A 17,106-nucleotide genomic window follows, 5' to 3' on the forward strand; every position below is an offset into this window, starting at 1 on the left:
ACTCAGGAAAAGGGTCCAGACAGACCACACGCAAGTAAATAAACTAATGCACGACAGTGGACACTCCCTACTTCCTTGTCCTGATTTATCTGTCTTCATAGTATTAGTGGCTTCTTAACACCGCATCATATATTGGAGAAGGATGAGGTACCATTTTAACTAAGATGACATTTGAGTAGGGTCTTGACTGAAGAGAGGGAGGGAGTTAAATGGCTGTCTGGAAGCTTGGAGGAGAAGCACCCCAGGCAACAGAACAAGGCTTCAATGCCTTTTTACAGATGAGATCAACTAACAATCAGAGAAGACTCCAGAACACAGCCCTGACTCTCAGCCCTAGCTCCACCCCAGTTGGCTCTCAGAGACCCTGGGCTTCTCCAGCCATCACCTTCCCCTTCCCCACCTCCCCCTCCTGCCCCTTCCCTACCCTGTAACTCCCAAGGGTGGAACAGGGTCGGTTTGTCCACTCAGCTCTACATACACAGAGCCTCTGGCCTGTGAATTTTTTCAAAGACCTTCATATGTTTGAAATATGCAAAATATTATTAATGCCCAAATATGAAAAGGAAAAAAATGCAAAATCAAAAAATTTTTAATGTTTAATTAAATGTCCACAAAGCATAACATGATGTCAACTTGCCTCGTTAATGATTTATTCATAAACATTTCATCACATCTGAAAATAATCGGTAGGTTAGATTGTTTTTTTTTAGTAAGAATATCTGAGTTGGCTTAATGATTTCCAAGAAATCAGAGTCTATTGTAAATTCAATGAGTTATTTGCATCCCTGAAATTCCAAATGTTTTTCAACCTTTCCAAGTAATTTTTACAATAAAAATTATATTAATGAGGCATTTAACATGGATGCTTTGATATGGATTTGTGAAGATCTCAAACAGCCTTGGCTGGGAGCGTGCAAGGCTCTGTGCTAAGCTGTGAGAGCAGCAGCAGGGGCAATGGCTCCAAACCAGGCTCAGTGCCCAGTGCCCCAGGATCAGGGCTCCCGGAGCTTGGGCAGAAAGTGGCAATGCAGCCCAAGGGCCAGCGCTGTAGACAGAATGAAGGGCCTGCCCAGCAAGAGGTAGTCTGTGAGGCAGGGCACAGCCGTTCTGTCCCACCCTAACTACGCCCAGGGGTAGCAGGGCCAACCTCTGCCTCTGCGGGGGTCCATCCATCACAGGAGAAGGGCCTGGCTTCCTGGGTAGCTGCTCTCCCAGGCAGGTAGTGAGCACAGGGTGGAATAAGATGCAAGCCCAGGAGAGAGGAAATCAGAGTGGGAGGAGTCGCTGCCGAGGTCCCACAGTGACACGTCAAAGGCGGAGGGAAGGCTTGGCAGAGAAGAAGAGCTAAATTAACCTTGGTTTACCAACCTGACCAAAGCAGGCCCTTGGAGATTCTGGGCTTTGTCCACTTCCCTCTCCCCTCTGGGATCTGTTTGCTGAAGTTCACAGAGCCTCACCCCCAGGTTCACTAGGAAAAACTGCCGGGAAAACTCTACCCTCTTCTGGTCATGCCCATAAACTCAGCATCCAAGCTCCCAAACCACCTCAAAAGGAAACTTAGAAGGCAGTTCATCCCACCCTCTGGGCGCTGGGCCGTCTTCCAAAAGGTATTAATATTCAAAAAAATATTAGTCTGATTACTACTACACTCATTTATCATCTCTGGGTTAGTGACCAACTTGGCCAACAAACCAGCTCATATGCTGGGTTCCAAATGACCTTTGTCTCTTAGAAAAAAAGGTAAAAATTGTCATTAAGGATATTCAAGAGGCTGGGCTGAAGCCAGAGATGACTCTGAGCACCAGGGACCTGGAGGGGAAACTGAGCAAGAGGGAGGGGGAAGAGGAGACGAGGGAGGGGGAGGAGGAGTAGGGGGAGGGAAGGGGAGATGAGGGGGAGGGGAGGGGGAAAAGGAGGGGGAAGGGAGGGAAGGAGGGGGAGGGGAGGGGGAAAGGAGGGGGAAGGGAGGGAGGGGACAGAGAAAGGAGGGGGAGTGGCAGGGGGAGGAGAGGAGAGGAGGAGGTGGGGGAGAGGAGGAGGGAGAGGGAGGGGGCACAGAAGAGAGGAGAAGGGGAGGGTGAGAGGGAAGGGTAGAGGGTGGGGAAGAAGGGAGAACTGGAAGGGAAGGAGGAAGGGGAGGGAGAAGGAGGGGAAGGGGAGGAGGAGGAAGGGAGGGAGAGGGTGGGGGGGGAGAGAGAAGGGAAGAAGGGAGGATAGGAGAGGGGAGGGGAGGGGGTGGGGAGGGGAAGAAGGCTGAAAGAGCTAACTGAAGTTTCCGAAGGGCTCTGCTGAAGGGGTGCAGTTCACAGGAAGGTGTAAATTTCAGGACAATTTACTAAAAGATTATACCTAGTGGTCTGTCCATTCATCCATTCATTCATTCATAATATTTATTGGGTACTTCAGTGCTCTGGACACTCCCTGGCAGTGAAAATAAGGTCTGTGACCTCAGGCAGCTTTTATTCTCTTGGGAGGGACAGATGATTAACAAGGATATAATACAATATAATACATACTTATAATATAATTGAAATAACTTAAAAGTACTGTGTGATGCAGGAACACATTTATGTGTGGTGTGTACACAGTATGCAGACACACTCCTGTGGGCACCTCTGTGGCAGGAGCCAGCCCCTCCCTGATGGGCACCGACCGCTGCAGACAGACATGGTCACACACGCACGCACACACACCGCCCCTCCTCTGTGGAATACCCTTGTGCCAAATCGGACACAGCCGCCTTGCTCACTTAGCAGATAGGCAGACAGCACGCCAGATATTTGGGAGCACCCAGCTTGTCCAAGCCAGGCCTATGATTGGACCAGACGTCCTGCTCCCGGTTAGCAGGACCTTGCTGCCTGTTACCACCTCAGCCCACTGGCGCTCTCAGGGATCATCTCCAAGGGCACCAGGCCGTTCCTGCACCAAGTGAAACACACAGCTGAGCAGGGTCTGTCTGTCACCAGCAAGGGGGACCGTGGGCCAGGACATCCTAAGCTGACGCTCTTCTGCCTTTCCCTCTGGAACACGAGCACATTTTACAAACACAGTCTCTCTTCCCTAACTGGCATTATCTTCCTCCCCTTCCCTAACCTCTCCAATTTTCTCTTTTGCCATCAATAGACCGATTTCAAACTACATGCCTGTGAGAACTTTGCTTCCTTTGTTCCTAAAGGTTTCCCAGTCACACATTGCAAATCAGGGTAGCACGGTGGTAAAGGGCATGGTTCTGGAGCACATGGGCTCCAGAACCCATGTTCAAATACTGACTTCCCATTTGCTAGAAAGTAATGGAAACTCTGTGCCTATTTCTCTCTTTTTTTTGTCTGCGCCACGTGGCATACGGGATCTTAGTTCTCCAACCAGGGATTGAACCCGTGCCCCCTGCAGTGGAAGTGCGGAGCCTTAACCACTGGACTGCCAGGGAATTCCCACCGTGCCTATTTCTTTATCTGTAAAATGAGATACCAGTTCCTAACTCAAAGGGTCGTTGGAACAATTAAATGAGATCATGCATATAAATAAGGCACTTAGCACCAAGCCAGCACTGAGTAAGTACCTAAGAAAAGCCACCTAAATAAGAACTCTCAGAAAGTTCTCTCTTAAGTCGTTTTACTTTTGGCTGCAGTTTGACCACGATAGTGCATGAAATCTTCTACATGCACAATAGCCCCAATCATGGACAGGCCACCTTTGTGCCAGCTCAGCATGGGGGAGAGCAGGGAAGAGAAGCCCAAGAAGCCAAAATCAAATACTTGCAGGGAGGCAGTTATGGCAGAGGAAATTCTGAGGACCAGTGATGTCTCAGCTAATGTCTCCAGGGCAGTGTTTCCCACTGCCTGGTCCACAGAATCTAGTTACATGAGATTTTAACAGGTATCTTGTCTGTTCCCCACACCACCTCCACAAAAATAAAAGAAAGAAAAAAATCATTGTCAAATAAATAAGCAAAACACTTGGGCGAACAAGTCAAATAGGTTTTTTTAACTGCAGAACTTCTCCGAACCTTTAATATACTAACGCACACTGGAAGGTGTGAGACACAGCTATAGTACACAGAGTATCCCAAGTTCATCTGACCACGTGATGGTTAATTTTATGCGTCAACTTTACTGGACAACAAGGTGCTCAGATATTTGGTCAAACATTTTTCCGGCTGTTTCTGTGAGGGCCTTTCTGGATGAGATTAACATTTGAATTAGTAGACTGAGTAAAGCAGATTGTCCTCCCTTATGTGGGTGGGCCTCGCCCAATCAGTTGAAGGTCTGCATAGAACAAAAAGGGCCTCTCCCAAGTACGAGAGAACTCTTCCTGCCTGACTGCTTTCAAACTGGGACATCAGCTTTTGCCTGCCTTTAAACTCAAACTGAAACAGCAGCTCTTCCTGGGTGTCCAGTCTGTCGGCCTTTGGACTGGAACTACAACATCAGCTCTCCTGGTTCTCAGGCCTTTGGACTAGCTGACTGACCCGCAGGTCCTGGGATTTGCCAGCGTCTGTAATTGCATGAGCCAATTCCTTAAAATCTCTCTATATATACATATATATGTGTGTGTGTATGTGTACCTATATGTGTGATACACACACACACACACACACATACACACACACACCCTCCCTATTTGTTCTGATTCTCTGGAGAACCCTGACTAATACAGCTACAGAAACCTTTTTTTCCCCCGAGAGCATCTTGCAGTCCCTAAGTTCCACGAATGCTTCAAGGAGCGCTGTAGCTGAGGGTCAGGATCGAAGAGGGCTGTAGGATCTGCTCCCACCCACTGCCCAGAAAGTGGAGCCAACCCCAACCTAAATCCTGGGGCGCTCTCTGAAGTAATGTGTCACTGTGGTCACTATTCATCATGGCCCTTTAATCTGAAGTCTTCCAGGCTGGAAAGGCTGGAGTGGGGATTAAGAAGACATGCTCTTTCATGGATGACAATTCCCAGTCTGTTTCAGATTTTCCTTTATTGTTCCCTTCTCCTTTGACGCAAGGAGTTGCTTGCTTTTCTCCTCTCGATCCTCCCACGTGAATATCTGGGGCTATGCTGGCCTCAACAGTGGCCTGGCCCTGAACTGCCATTACCACAAAGGGTAATAGGAGCCTTTCTTCTCAGACACGCAGCTGCCGATGCCTCGCAGGAGGCCAGACCTTCGGGCGGAATCCAGGGAGGGTGAAGACAGCGTTCTCAGCAGCACTTGGCCAAAGCCGAGAAGAAATCTCCTCTCTCTGTGACTTCTAGTCAGCTGCCCTTTGAACAGCACAAAGAGCAGAGCTTCCAGGGGGAAGAAGATTCCTGGGTGGACGGAGCCCCATCTCGTAGGAGCCTCCCCTTGAAAAACATCAGGTGCGAGCACTAGTTTCCCGTGTCTGCACTTGCTGCCCCAGGTTCCCTGCAGAGCCCGTGGTCCAGCCTGAGGACAGCTGGTGTCTGGGTTCTGTGTTCTAGGCCAGTGGGTCCCCATCTTTCAGTCTCACAGAATGAACCTCACTCTACCCCACTACCACCAAATTTGGGAATCAGTACAAGGTTGACTATTTTGTCAGGTAAGAATGTTAATGAAAAAAAAAAAAGAACCTAGTATGACCATCATTTCATAAAAGAAGAGCCATTTAAAAATAAAAATCTCACAATAAGGACAATCTTGCCCTTGAAGTGAACGCTTTTGGGAGGTTCGTGGTACTGCTCCTTTCCCATTCTGTTCTGATCTCTAACGGTCTTCAGACCAGCATTTGAGGTCCACCTGCCACTATTCAGGGTTCTCTGCCCCCGTACTCTGCCTTTCTCCCCAAGTTATGTTCTTGGCTTGCTATTTTCTTATTCAAAACTTCCGAATTTCTACGTTTCCCAGAACGGTTTCTCGGGAAGTTTTCCCAGAAGCAAAATGCCAGGGGATGGCAGTACCAGCAAACGGGAATGAAGTGCCCATTTTTGGGGCTCCCACTGCCAGGCTAATTCTCGAGAGCAAATGATGTCCTGGGGGTCGGGAGGGGCTGAGTGTCCTTTTTCCCTTTTGCCTCCCGCTAGACTCTCCAGAGCTCCGGCTCATTTGGCCTTCCTGGCCGAAGCAGCATGGGTTCTGCTGGGTAATTTGCGGGTTTGGCTGGTAAAACGAGAAAGTATAGGCATCTTGCTGGGCCGTTACTTATTCTGCATGGAGCAGGGACTGAGACTGACCCGCGGCTGCCACAATTACCCAAGTTCCCCTGGATGCCTGCATGAGCCCCCCGCCCCAAGTCTGCTCTGCCAACGGGGGCAGCTCGTCAGGAGCAACGGAGTGTGACTGTGAAGTCAGGAGACCAATTGTGACCAACCGATATTTATACACCTGGAGAGTGCTGTCCCCTTCCACGTGGTCACCTTGGGCATCCCTTCCCAGTTCCCAGCGATGCTGTCTTTGGTCAAAGCCTTTTTGAAACTCCTCTTGGGAACTGCCTTGAGAGCTAGATTACCTGAGAGAGAGTCACATCCTCACTTTTCCTTGTAATCAAGAATCGCTTTGTCACCCAGCTAATTCCATACACTTGCCTCCATATGACCTTGGCTACATTAAAAATGAAATCACCCCCGTAGGAAGAAGACTCGCCACCAGCGGGCAAATTCAGAGAAGATGATGCAGACTGTGGGGCCCACCAAGGAGGGGTGGGGCATGGAGGCACTGCTAGGCTGTGCCTCCCAGGGAGTCGCATCTCACCGTTGTTGGAGACTTGATTTCACCTAACCCTCGCATGTACCCAGTGAGCTGGGGTGATATTATCCGCATTATACAGATGCGAAAATGGAGGCTCAGAGGCTGACTAGTTAAGATGACAGATCTACCAAAGGGGCTGAGCTAGGGCCTCAGACTCCACCACAGGGAACTTCCTGTTGGACTGGCCAAAGCATTCCACCTGTTTAAATCGGGATGTGAGTACTGATTTAAAAACAAGCAAAAAACAACCAGCCAGCCAACACATCATCCAGTTTCCTCCCCTTGCACACAGCCATGTGACCATTTCCTTCAAATTATCAGCATCTACTGTTTGGACCCCTCTGCAAAGAGAACAGACCGGAGACAGGGGACAAGGAGGGGCCTGGTGGTAACTTTGGTCCCCAACCTCTGACTTCAACAAGACACTCTGGGGCATCACGGTCTTGATCTGGAAAAGGAGGATTAGAATAATCCCTCACTCACCTACGGAACTGCGTCTCTTCTGTTTCCCCATATATTCCCTCAACAAGAGAGCAGAGACTGATCTCTACGATATGCAGGATGGCGGTGGAGAGACTGAGTTAGGAATCAGGTAGATTCTGATCTGATCTGAATCTGACTCCACTGTCCACTAGCTGATCAACCACGCAGCCAATCTGGGCATCAGTCTCAGTGTCCGTGCAGCGAGGCACAGGAGAGCTTCTGCTCCACTGCGTTATTGCAACGACTGGATGAGCGTGTGTATCTGGGGCCTGGGAAGGCTGACCCTGAATGAGATGCCCGACGCTAAGCACCCCCTACCCCAGGTGAATGCCCTCATGTGGCAAGAGTGTTGCCCAGAGAGTCCTCTTCTCGGACCCCCTCCCCTGTAGCCCTGCCCTCCTCCCAGCCATTAGGCCTGCCAAGGCAGGAAGCAGCAAAGCAGAGACCACCCAGTTTCTTGACTGCCTTTAAACTCTGATAGCGTAAAGAGTGACAAAAAGGAGAACCAAACAATTTCCAACGGGGAGCAAAGAATACAGAGGGAGCCATTTGTCATCCACAAGTGTGTCCAGCAGAGTGGGCTCGGAGGTGGATCTGGGTTCAAATCCTGGCTTTGCCTTTTATTAGCTCTGTGACTTTGGGGATGCTACTCAACCTCTCTGAGCCCCGGCCTTCTCATCTGTCAAATGAGAAAAATATATGTGCCTACCTTGCAGTACTGTTGAGATTCAAAGATGAAAAGTAGATAAAAGCATGCAGTGCTGTGCCTGGCACATAGTTAAACACATAGATATGTGTTAGCTATTAGGGTTATTGAACCAACTTTCCAATAAGTGCAAGGTAGCTCAGAAGGCGCTGCCCCATGCTGGAAAGATCAGAAGTAAAAAAGTGAGATGCTGTCCAATGTGGCCCTGTGCAGGTGCACCGTCTCCTCCCCACCGCTATGAAACGAAGGGGGTTTTTCTAAAGAGCAAAGTGTACAACAGCAAGCTCAATCCAAACAGGTCCCCTTTCCACTTACATGCCCCTAGTGATGGAGAACTCACTGCTCAGAAGATAGTCCAACTTTGAGTACCAAACATCTAGGTTAACCAAAGACCCTCTCCTTTGGGACTTCCCTGGCGGTGCAGTGGTTAAGAGTCTGCCTGCCAATGCAGGGGACACGAGTTTGATCCCTGGTCCGGGAAGATCCCACATGCCGTGGAGCAACTAAGCCCGTGTGCCACAACTACTGAGCCTGCGCTCTAGAGCCCGCAGACCCTAGAGCCCGAGTGCGGCAACTACTGAGCCTACGTGATGCAGCTACTGAAGCCCGCGCGCCTGGAGCCCGTGCTCCGCAACAAGAGAAGCCGCCGCAATGAGAAGCCCGCGCACCACAACGAAGAGTAGCCCCCGCTCGCCACAACTAGAGAAAGCCCGCGCCCAGCAACGAAGACCCAACGCAGCCAAAAAAAAAAGACCCTCTCCTTTGCACAAAATTACTTTACCCCAAATCACTCTGTTTTGGAATTACTCTAAAGCCAGCAACCTCTGCCTTCCTAAAGCAAATACGGACCTGAGACTAAAGCCGATATTCCCAGGGCCAAGGTCAAACTACACACATTTGCTGACACCCCAGACTGGGTACCTGGCACTTTGGCTATTTTGTGTGGGAAGAGTCAGACTGCAGGGAAGGAAGCCCAGAGCTGGTAGCACCAGGAAGTTCTGGGGCCAGGCCTGGCCCGTGGGACTGGCCTGCCTGGGGCGGTGAGTAGGGTCTTGCCCTCTCTGCGGTCCTGGGCCTCCCTGTGCAAGCCCCCTCCTGAGGCATCCACAGGACGGGAGGCCCCCGGCCCCGCAGGCAGCCTCTGGAGGCTGCACCTACCTGTGACCTTGAATCAGAAGGCCCCGCCAAAGGAATAACAATGAGAAATGTCACCAGACACAGCTCTATTTGATGTGTCCCGACCTGGGGAATTCGTGTCAGAAGACACACAGAAAAGCCAGATGGTGTGTTCCAGGGTCACGGTCCACCACAGAGAGAAGCCCAGGGCCCCTTTCATGTCCTTTCCCGAGTCCGTCTGTGCCAGGGCAGCGGGGGTGGGAGGCCGAGGAGACACAAGATTAATGGCTTCTGAGGCAGGGGGGCGGCCGCCCACTCATCCAGCCAAGATCCTCCAGCGACTCCCCCGGGCTGGCTCTGCGAGGCGTGAAGCGGAAAACGGCTGTGGTGAGGAGGCCAGCCCTTGCCAACCCGGGAGAGCCCGGCTGCCTCATCCCCTGTCAGCACCACGCCTGCGAGCCCAGCCTGCGGGCGGACCTGCACCCAGGTTCGTCTCTGCGGCTGCTGCGGGCAGAGGTACCCACCCCTGCGTGGTGAGGCGTGCACTGCAGGGGCCAAGGGGGAGCAGGGGGGCAGGGAGCCCGGCAAGGACAGAGCCCCGTTTCTGGAAGTCTGTCTGTCCAGAGCGCTGGCTTCCAAGCTTGTAGAGGACCCTTTTTTATTTCGATGTTTTTCTTGGGAGCATTTGCCAATGTGCTTGCTTAAGTCGGTTTCCTTAACTTTTAAATTACAATTGTTTTCATATAGAACCCATACTCACATATGACCAAAAGGGTAAGGTCAAAAGAAAAATCTTTCCCAATTCCAGGATTCCCAAGCAGACTCCCCAGAGGTAACTCAAATGACAGCTTTTTGTGTCTCCTTCCCAAAATTCCCAAAGCATATGCCCAGCATTTGGAACTTAAAAAGCCATAAATGTAATTTTACTATATATTCTGCTCAGCCTTCTGCTTTTTCACTTAACTCTATGCTGTCTATATTTCTGCATCAGTCCATACGGACCTAGGAGGGCTTTTTCATATCAAAACATTTCCTGATTCTCCTGTATCATAATCTTGGTACCTTTATTCTTCATCAGTTGGAAAAATACATAATAAATTCACAATTCAGTCATACTTTAAAATGAATTTGCACGTTTCCTTTCAATGACCACAGAATGTTTACAGAGAATGCTTGGGGCATAATGGACATTATGAGGTCCTGTATGAACATTTTACAAGCATTATTGTATTAAAGCTTCTCACAACCCTTAAGGGAAGGCTTATTATTTCTTTTTTTTTTTTTTTAGCCGCACCGCATGGCATGTGGGATCTTAGTTCCCCGACCAGGGATCGAACCCGTGCCCCCTGCAGTGGAAGCGCAGAGTCTTAACCACTAGACTGTCAGGGAAGTCCCAGAAGGGTTATTATTTCTATTTTTCAGATGAGGCCAGCGTGGCACAGGGAGGTTAGGTGACTCTCTCAAGGCTGCACAGCAAGGGGAGCCAGAATTACCAGGTGAATTCAGACCAGTCTGACATCAAAGTTTCCACCCTCTCCAGCACATCACACAGGGCTGGTCTATTCCTGCATGGCCGCTAGTGTGAGTCAGATGTCAGGAAAGGGTACCCTCTCCTTCCTCCAAGGGGCCCTTCTCTAGCCTCGCCAGCCCAGCCGGGTGCGTTTATGTACCCGGGAGTATTACAGACCCTGACGCTGACCTCGGATCAGGGATGGCCAGTTAGGTGCTGACCTTGGACATGGGCTGCAGCAGCTTGGATGCTGCCTGAAAGTGCCCACAGGGTTGGCAGCAGGGCAATGTGTTCTTTTTTGGTGCCAGCCATGGGGTGAGGCACCAGGAAGGCCAGCGTGAGCCAGACAGAGCACGTGGTCATTACTGTCACGTGGCTCAAATCTCCCACCTTCTCCTCCACATGGGGAGATCCTTGCTGTCTCCACCTTGGTCACCGAGAGCAGAGCCCAGTCTAAGAGATGCCTTGGGAGGGAAACGTGAAGGAGCTCACAGGCGTGCATTGGGGATGGATGGCAGGGGAACCACGAGGAGTGGGGGGCCTCCTTGCCCAGGACCACCAGCTCATCTCTCTTCCTGCCAGTTTCCAACTATTGAAACTCTCTCAATCCTTCGATGTTTTAAAATGATTGGAATTGTTCATGTCAGTCTGTCCAGCACCCCTATGATTCTCTGTCTGGCTCCCACCGGCTCCTTCTGTTGCCTGACCCGGCCCGGCTAGGGTGGGCGCACAGGGTAACAGTGGAAGAGAGAGATGGTGACGAGCACTGCTCGGCCCTGAGGCTCACAGTTCGGGTCCTGGAGGCCCTCCCTGAAGCTGAGGGCAAAGAGGATTTCCATCCAGAAAGATAGACAGTGCACGACCAGGTGCTGGGTGGGGCCTGGGCTGGATTCTGCACATGAGCTGCAGGACTGCAGACAAGACCCTCATCCGCTCAGGGCCTCAGTTTCCCATCTGTCAAATGAGGGCTGAGGCGCCCATGAGCCTCCTGGGTCTTCCGCAGCCCCCAGATTCTGCCTTCTCCCTTTGGGAAGTAGGGAGTCCCACACGCCACCCATGTATGGTGCTCAGGGGCTCCCAGGGCTGAGTCTTTAGAACAGAAGGTCTGGAAAGAGAGGACGGAAAAGATGCGAGTGTCCACAGGAAGCGATTTGCACGGTGCCTCACTCATAGTAGGCATTCAGCAGATGTTAGTGATGACGACTGTGGCCATGAGCAGCAAGAAGAGAAAAATACAGTGAAACAAGCCTAGGATAACAGAGGCAGGACTACAGGGCTGGGAGGCAAGTATGATGGAGAAACAGAAAAGAGCTGCAGACGCGGAGAGAAAGTGGTTTAGCCTGGAGTGGCTGGGTCTCCCGGTCATGGGCACCATCTCTGGCCTCACCTGCATGGCCAGGAGTTGTGATTACTGAATAAACCAGAATCCAGTGACCCCCCGAGAAGACTGCGGCTATGGCGTCCCTCGCCCGAGTCCCCGCCTCTACACCCCTCGGTCCTCCTGCATGCCCGTGGAGAGGCCTCTGATTCAGATCCTGCAGGTATCTGCTGCACATGGCCACTGGCTGCTGGCTGGGCCCCTGCTCGGCAACACTGCAGACCCACCGACCCATGAGCAGCGGCCCACACCGGCCACACCCACGATGACGACCTGGCACTGCCAGGACCCCTGCCTCCCGTTCTGACCTCTGCACTCCCTGTGGGCCTGGCTTGGCCGCCAGGGGTCCCTATTTTCTGGGACTGCTCTGATCTCAGGTTACTTTAACCTCTGCCATAAAGGTATTTCATGCAATATCTAGATGTCACAACATGTAACAGTTTTTAGATAAATATATTTACAGACCAAATAAAAAAAGATCCATTGCGGACCACTGTAACTATATTTTTTACTATTACCGGAGGAAAGTACCTGGCAGAGTAAAGACTTAGGAGGTTGCAGGGGTGGAGAAGGGGTGGGCAAGGCTGACAGCCATGAGCACACGTGCGGGTGTCTAGTTGGGCCAAGCTGGGGCCCTTCCCAAGGCGATGAGAGCCTTTTTGCTGAGGGGTGCCTGTCCCCAGGGAGGGCAGGGTGGGTCCCCCACTGTTGCCCCAAGTCAATCCTGAGACTGCTCTGCTGGTTGGGGTGGAGCTGCGGCGATGGGGAGGTTGGATATACAGGAGAGGGAAAACCTCAAACCCAAACCCAGGCCTGCTAAACACTGGCCACAGCACAGACAAGCCAATGCAGGCTCCCTCTCCACTGTGCCCTAAAGGCTACACGCAGGACCCTGGCCTCTGGAACATCCCCTCCCCCACAGACCTGCATGGAGGCCCCTGGAGGCACCACCACAGGCCTGAGTTCCAACTCGAGCAGGCTGACTGCTCTCAGCAGCTCCAAGGCAGCTGACCTGGAAGCAGCGGGGAGGGGTGGGGGGGGGGGTGGGGGGGGCGGGCGGGTACTTCATTCCTCCTCCTCCCTTTTTGGCGAGAAGAGGCACTTCCCTCAGCCCAGCACAGACATCCACAGGCACCTACATCCACACTTCCGGATGCCCTGACCCTCTGCTCAGGTGCCCCGGGCAGCTCGAGAGCCACATGCCCTCCTCGGGGGCTCTGCTCCCGTTCCTGAGCCCAGGGGCAGCTCGGGACCAGTTATCGTGACAGGGGAAGTGTCAGGAGGGCTGGTCTGGAGCGCTGCGCTACTCAGGCAGGCTTGGATTCGCAGCCTGGACCTTTAAAGTGGACCCACATGTCACCTTGGGCAAGTCACTCAATCTCTCTGGACCTCCAGTTCCTCGTCCCATAAAGGCGGATAGGACCCCCTACTTTACGGAGGTGTTACTGTAAATTTAAAGAGATCCTGCCTGCGAGCACCCGATCAAACGCTAACACAGCAGTTCCCTTCCCTTTCAAGTTACTAAGCTCCAGCGCTCCCCAAAATCTACTTACCGAGGCCCTTGGGGCCCAGGGACCATGTGAGACTCTCCCTCTAACATGCCCTGCCAGCCAGGGCCCCCGCCTGCCCACACCCACACACCACCCGGCCCCTTGAGTCTGGGAACACAGGGGCCCAATGTGTTGGGCAGCAACAGAACAGGGCCTGGGTGACCCTTCCTGGTCTTGCCTATGGAGAGCTCTGGGGGCCCACTAAGAACTGCAGTTAGACAAAACAGAAAGCTTTCTGAAGACCTTATCAGGCTCTAAACTCAGGCTGCAAGGATGGTGCTGAGCAGACAGAAACACAGCGGCTTTTAGACAACCACGGCATATGTTAGTTAGGGGGGTTGTTCCCATTGTGTGTCAGAGCCTGAGACTCCTCAGCCCCTCTAGGCCCTGAACTTGAATACTCACCGCCTCTCCTCCCTGCCATGTGTATCTTGGGGTTAATTAGAACAACTAGGTTCAGACCTCACCCACACCCTCAACCAGGAACTCTTGGTCAGTGAACAACCTGTACAACTGTACAGGTGGCCCATCAGCAGCTCAACTCAGTACATAAATTTTCTCAAATTGTATCCAAGCTTTCACCTCGTATTTACTGAAGGCTCCTCCATGCCTGGCCCTGCACTGCAGATTCACAAATAAATTGGACCCAGGCCTTTAAGGGGCTCAGGGTGATGGGGCAACACTCATGGAGACGTGGGAAAGAGGGTTTGATTCTCAAGGCTGCCTCTTCCTTGACAAGGCCACTTCTAAGGGCATTTCTCTACAGAATAGGGATTCGGAGAACGAAGTGAGCCCCCAGCGATGAGATGCACCCCTGGCCTGGAAAGCTGTGCAGATCTAGCTGTTACCCATGTCTGCAGGCTTGCAGGCCACTCAACACTGAAAGCGGGCTGGCCTGGCCTGGGGGCTGTGTGTGACTGAGTCATTGAGCTGAACCTCCTGATGCCAAAGGTCTGAGCCAGAAGCAATTTCCAGGGAACTGCCAGTGCAGAGACCTCCTCTGGGGCCAGAGTTTACTGCGGCCCGAGAATCCAGCCGAGGAAGAGTCCAGGAGAGCCTAGCGCACTCTGGCCTCTCCTGGGCCTCTGCTGTGCTGGGAGCTGTGGATTTTCCTGCGGCTTCCCCAGCAACTGCAGCACGGCCCATGCAACTCCAGCTCAAGCTGATTACAGCATGTGTGCTAACTTGGGGATGGTCTGGAATATTCCTTCAACTCCCAAACCAGGGGAGCCCTTTTCTCCGCAGGCATGGCTGCACTGCCCAGCATTTCCTGGGAGACGATCTGCCCCCTCATGTGATCTAAGGGACCCATTGCAGCCACTGCACAGCCTCCCTTCACCCTGGCGCTTGGCTATTCTTTGCATCTGCTCTGTTTCTCTCCTGACTTCACCTGTGCCCACCTCACCTGCTCAGCCACATTGGTGGCTGCTGTGGTCCCAGTTCCTCTCTTGGCCCGGAGGCTTGAGTGTGCCTCTCCACAGGGGCCTTTCCCCCTGGAAGATTAGTGCTTTCTGCTTCCTGCTCTTGGCTACCACAGTTAAACCCCATGGGCAAGGGTCCAGCAGGGAAAAACGATAACCTTACACTCTAAGGATAAAACTCACACTCTGCTATCTGGGAAAGTCATTAGTTTTGATAGAATTTCAATAGGGACATGCTTGGAACCGTGAGGAAGAAACACTAAAAAGAGTCAAAATTTCTGGAGCACTTATTGTGTACCAGTCTCTGCTTTAAGTACCTTATATTGATCAATTTTTAATCTTTACAGAAATGAAGGTCGTCACTGATAATGAGGAATCGGAGGCACAGAGAGATTAAGTAACTTATCCGGGGTCACAGAGCTGGGATGTCACACAGCCAGGCAGTGGTGTGACAGTAAATGTTTAAGAACTGGATGGAAGAAGGGGAATGATTTGCCTGCTTCCATAGTGTAAATACCATCGTGGCCAGCTTCAAGCTACCAATGTGACATCACTGATGCCGTGTTACTGTGAAGAGATGGGCAGTTAACAATCCGTCATATAGTATTCCTACCATGCAGACATACTAGATGCAAATTTAGTTCAAGAACATAAAGGTAATAAAATATTAAAGTAGTGAGTTTTGAGTATTTATTACCTTTGAGTTTTTTTGTTTTGTTTTTGTAAAAACAATTATTTTCTACTTAGCTTTTTTAAAAAATTTATTTATTTTATTTGTTTTTATTTTTGGCTGTGTTGGGTCTTTGCTGCTGCATGCGGGCTTTTCTCTACTTGCGGCGAGCAGGGGCCACTCTCCGTCACGGTGCGTGGGCTTCTCACTGCGGTGGCCTCTCCCGTTTTGGAGCACGGGTTCTAGGGTGCGTGGGGTTCAGCAGCTGCGGCACGTGGTCTCAGCAGTTGTGGCACAAGGGCTTAGCCACTCCGCATCATGTGGGATCCTCCCGGACCAGGGCCCAAACCCGTGTCCCCTGAACTGGCAGGTGGATTCCCAACCACTGTGCCACAAGGGAAGCCCTACCTTTGTTTTTAAGACAATGTATTTACTAGTAAGTTTATATAATTTCATTTTTAATGATGATTGTGTTTAACAATCAGCTACAAAATTCCTGAAAATGGTCGGTTCTCCCGAGCCAGTTTGAGCTGGTTCCAGCACACCACTGGGGCCAGGATTTAGACTCAGTCATTCTGGAGCCAGCGCTTTCCCCCCTAACCATTACATTATACTGCCCCCAAGAAGGGCATGGAGGCCACCTAGCCAGCCAGATCTGCCCTCATCGGTCAACAGGGCAATAGATGCTGCAGAGCCAGGCCCCTCCTGGCCACTGTTTCCATGGCCTTCTACCTCCCTCTTATGCCTGCAGAATTCCCCTTTACTCATATCTGATCTCCCTAGGTGAGCCCCACCAACATGCATTAAGCACCTTCTTCATACCAGGTGCTGTTCTAGGCGGTGGGGACAGAGATGAGCTTGTACTCTAGGGGCTCATGAAGTTGTGGGAAAAGATAAGCATATATTCAAATCCAACAGGTTACAACCCAGTCAAGGGCATGGGCCAGACTGTAGCTGCAAAACGAGAGAGATTACTTCCCCCTGGGAGGCGTCAGGGATGGCTTCACTCAGAGGGGGACACATGAGCAGGGTTTAAAGGATAAATAGAGGGGACTTCCCTGGTGGTCCAGTGGTTATGATTCTACACTTCCACTGCAGGGGTCTCGGGTTTGATCCCTGGTCAGGGAACTAAGATCCTGCATGCTGCGTGGTGCGGCCAAAATAAATAAATAAATAAATAAATAAATAAATAAATAAATAAATAAAAATTTCAAAAAGTTGAATAAAACTTACAAAATTAAAGTTAAAAAAATAAATAAAGGCTAAATAGAAGTTTGCCAGGCAGACTGGGGGTTGCGGGTATATAACAGCACGAATAGGAAATAGATCTGAGGTGTATATTTAGATAGACGCTCCATATCCTAGCTGGGGGCCCCTGCGTCAAGGGAGGGCGAGACAAGGGAGACACGGGGAGAAGCAGTTTGGAGGGCGATGCTGCAATTCTCTTTTGCACGTGCTGGCGTGAGGTCCAGCCAGGAGCCCAAGCTGGACACCAGAGTCCAACCCTGAGATTCAGACTTAGGAGCTGTTGGAGAGCCGGTGATAAGAAAACAAGGGGAAGGCATGAGATGGGAGAAAATTACA

This window comes from Grampus griseus, assembly GCF_964374135.1.
Source record: "Grampus griseus genome assembly, chromosome: 2".
NCBI classification, from domain to species: Eukaryota; Metazoa; Chordata; class Mammalia; order Artiodactyla; family Delphinidae; genus Grampus; species Grampus griseus.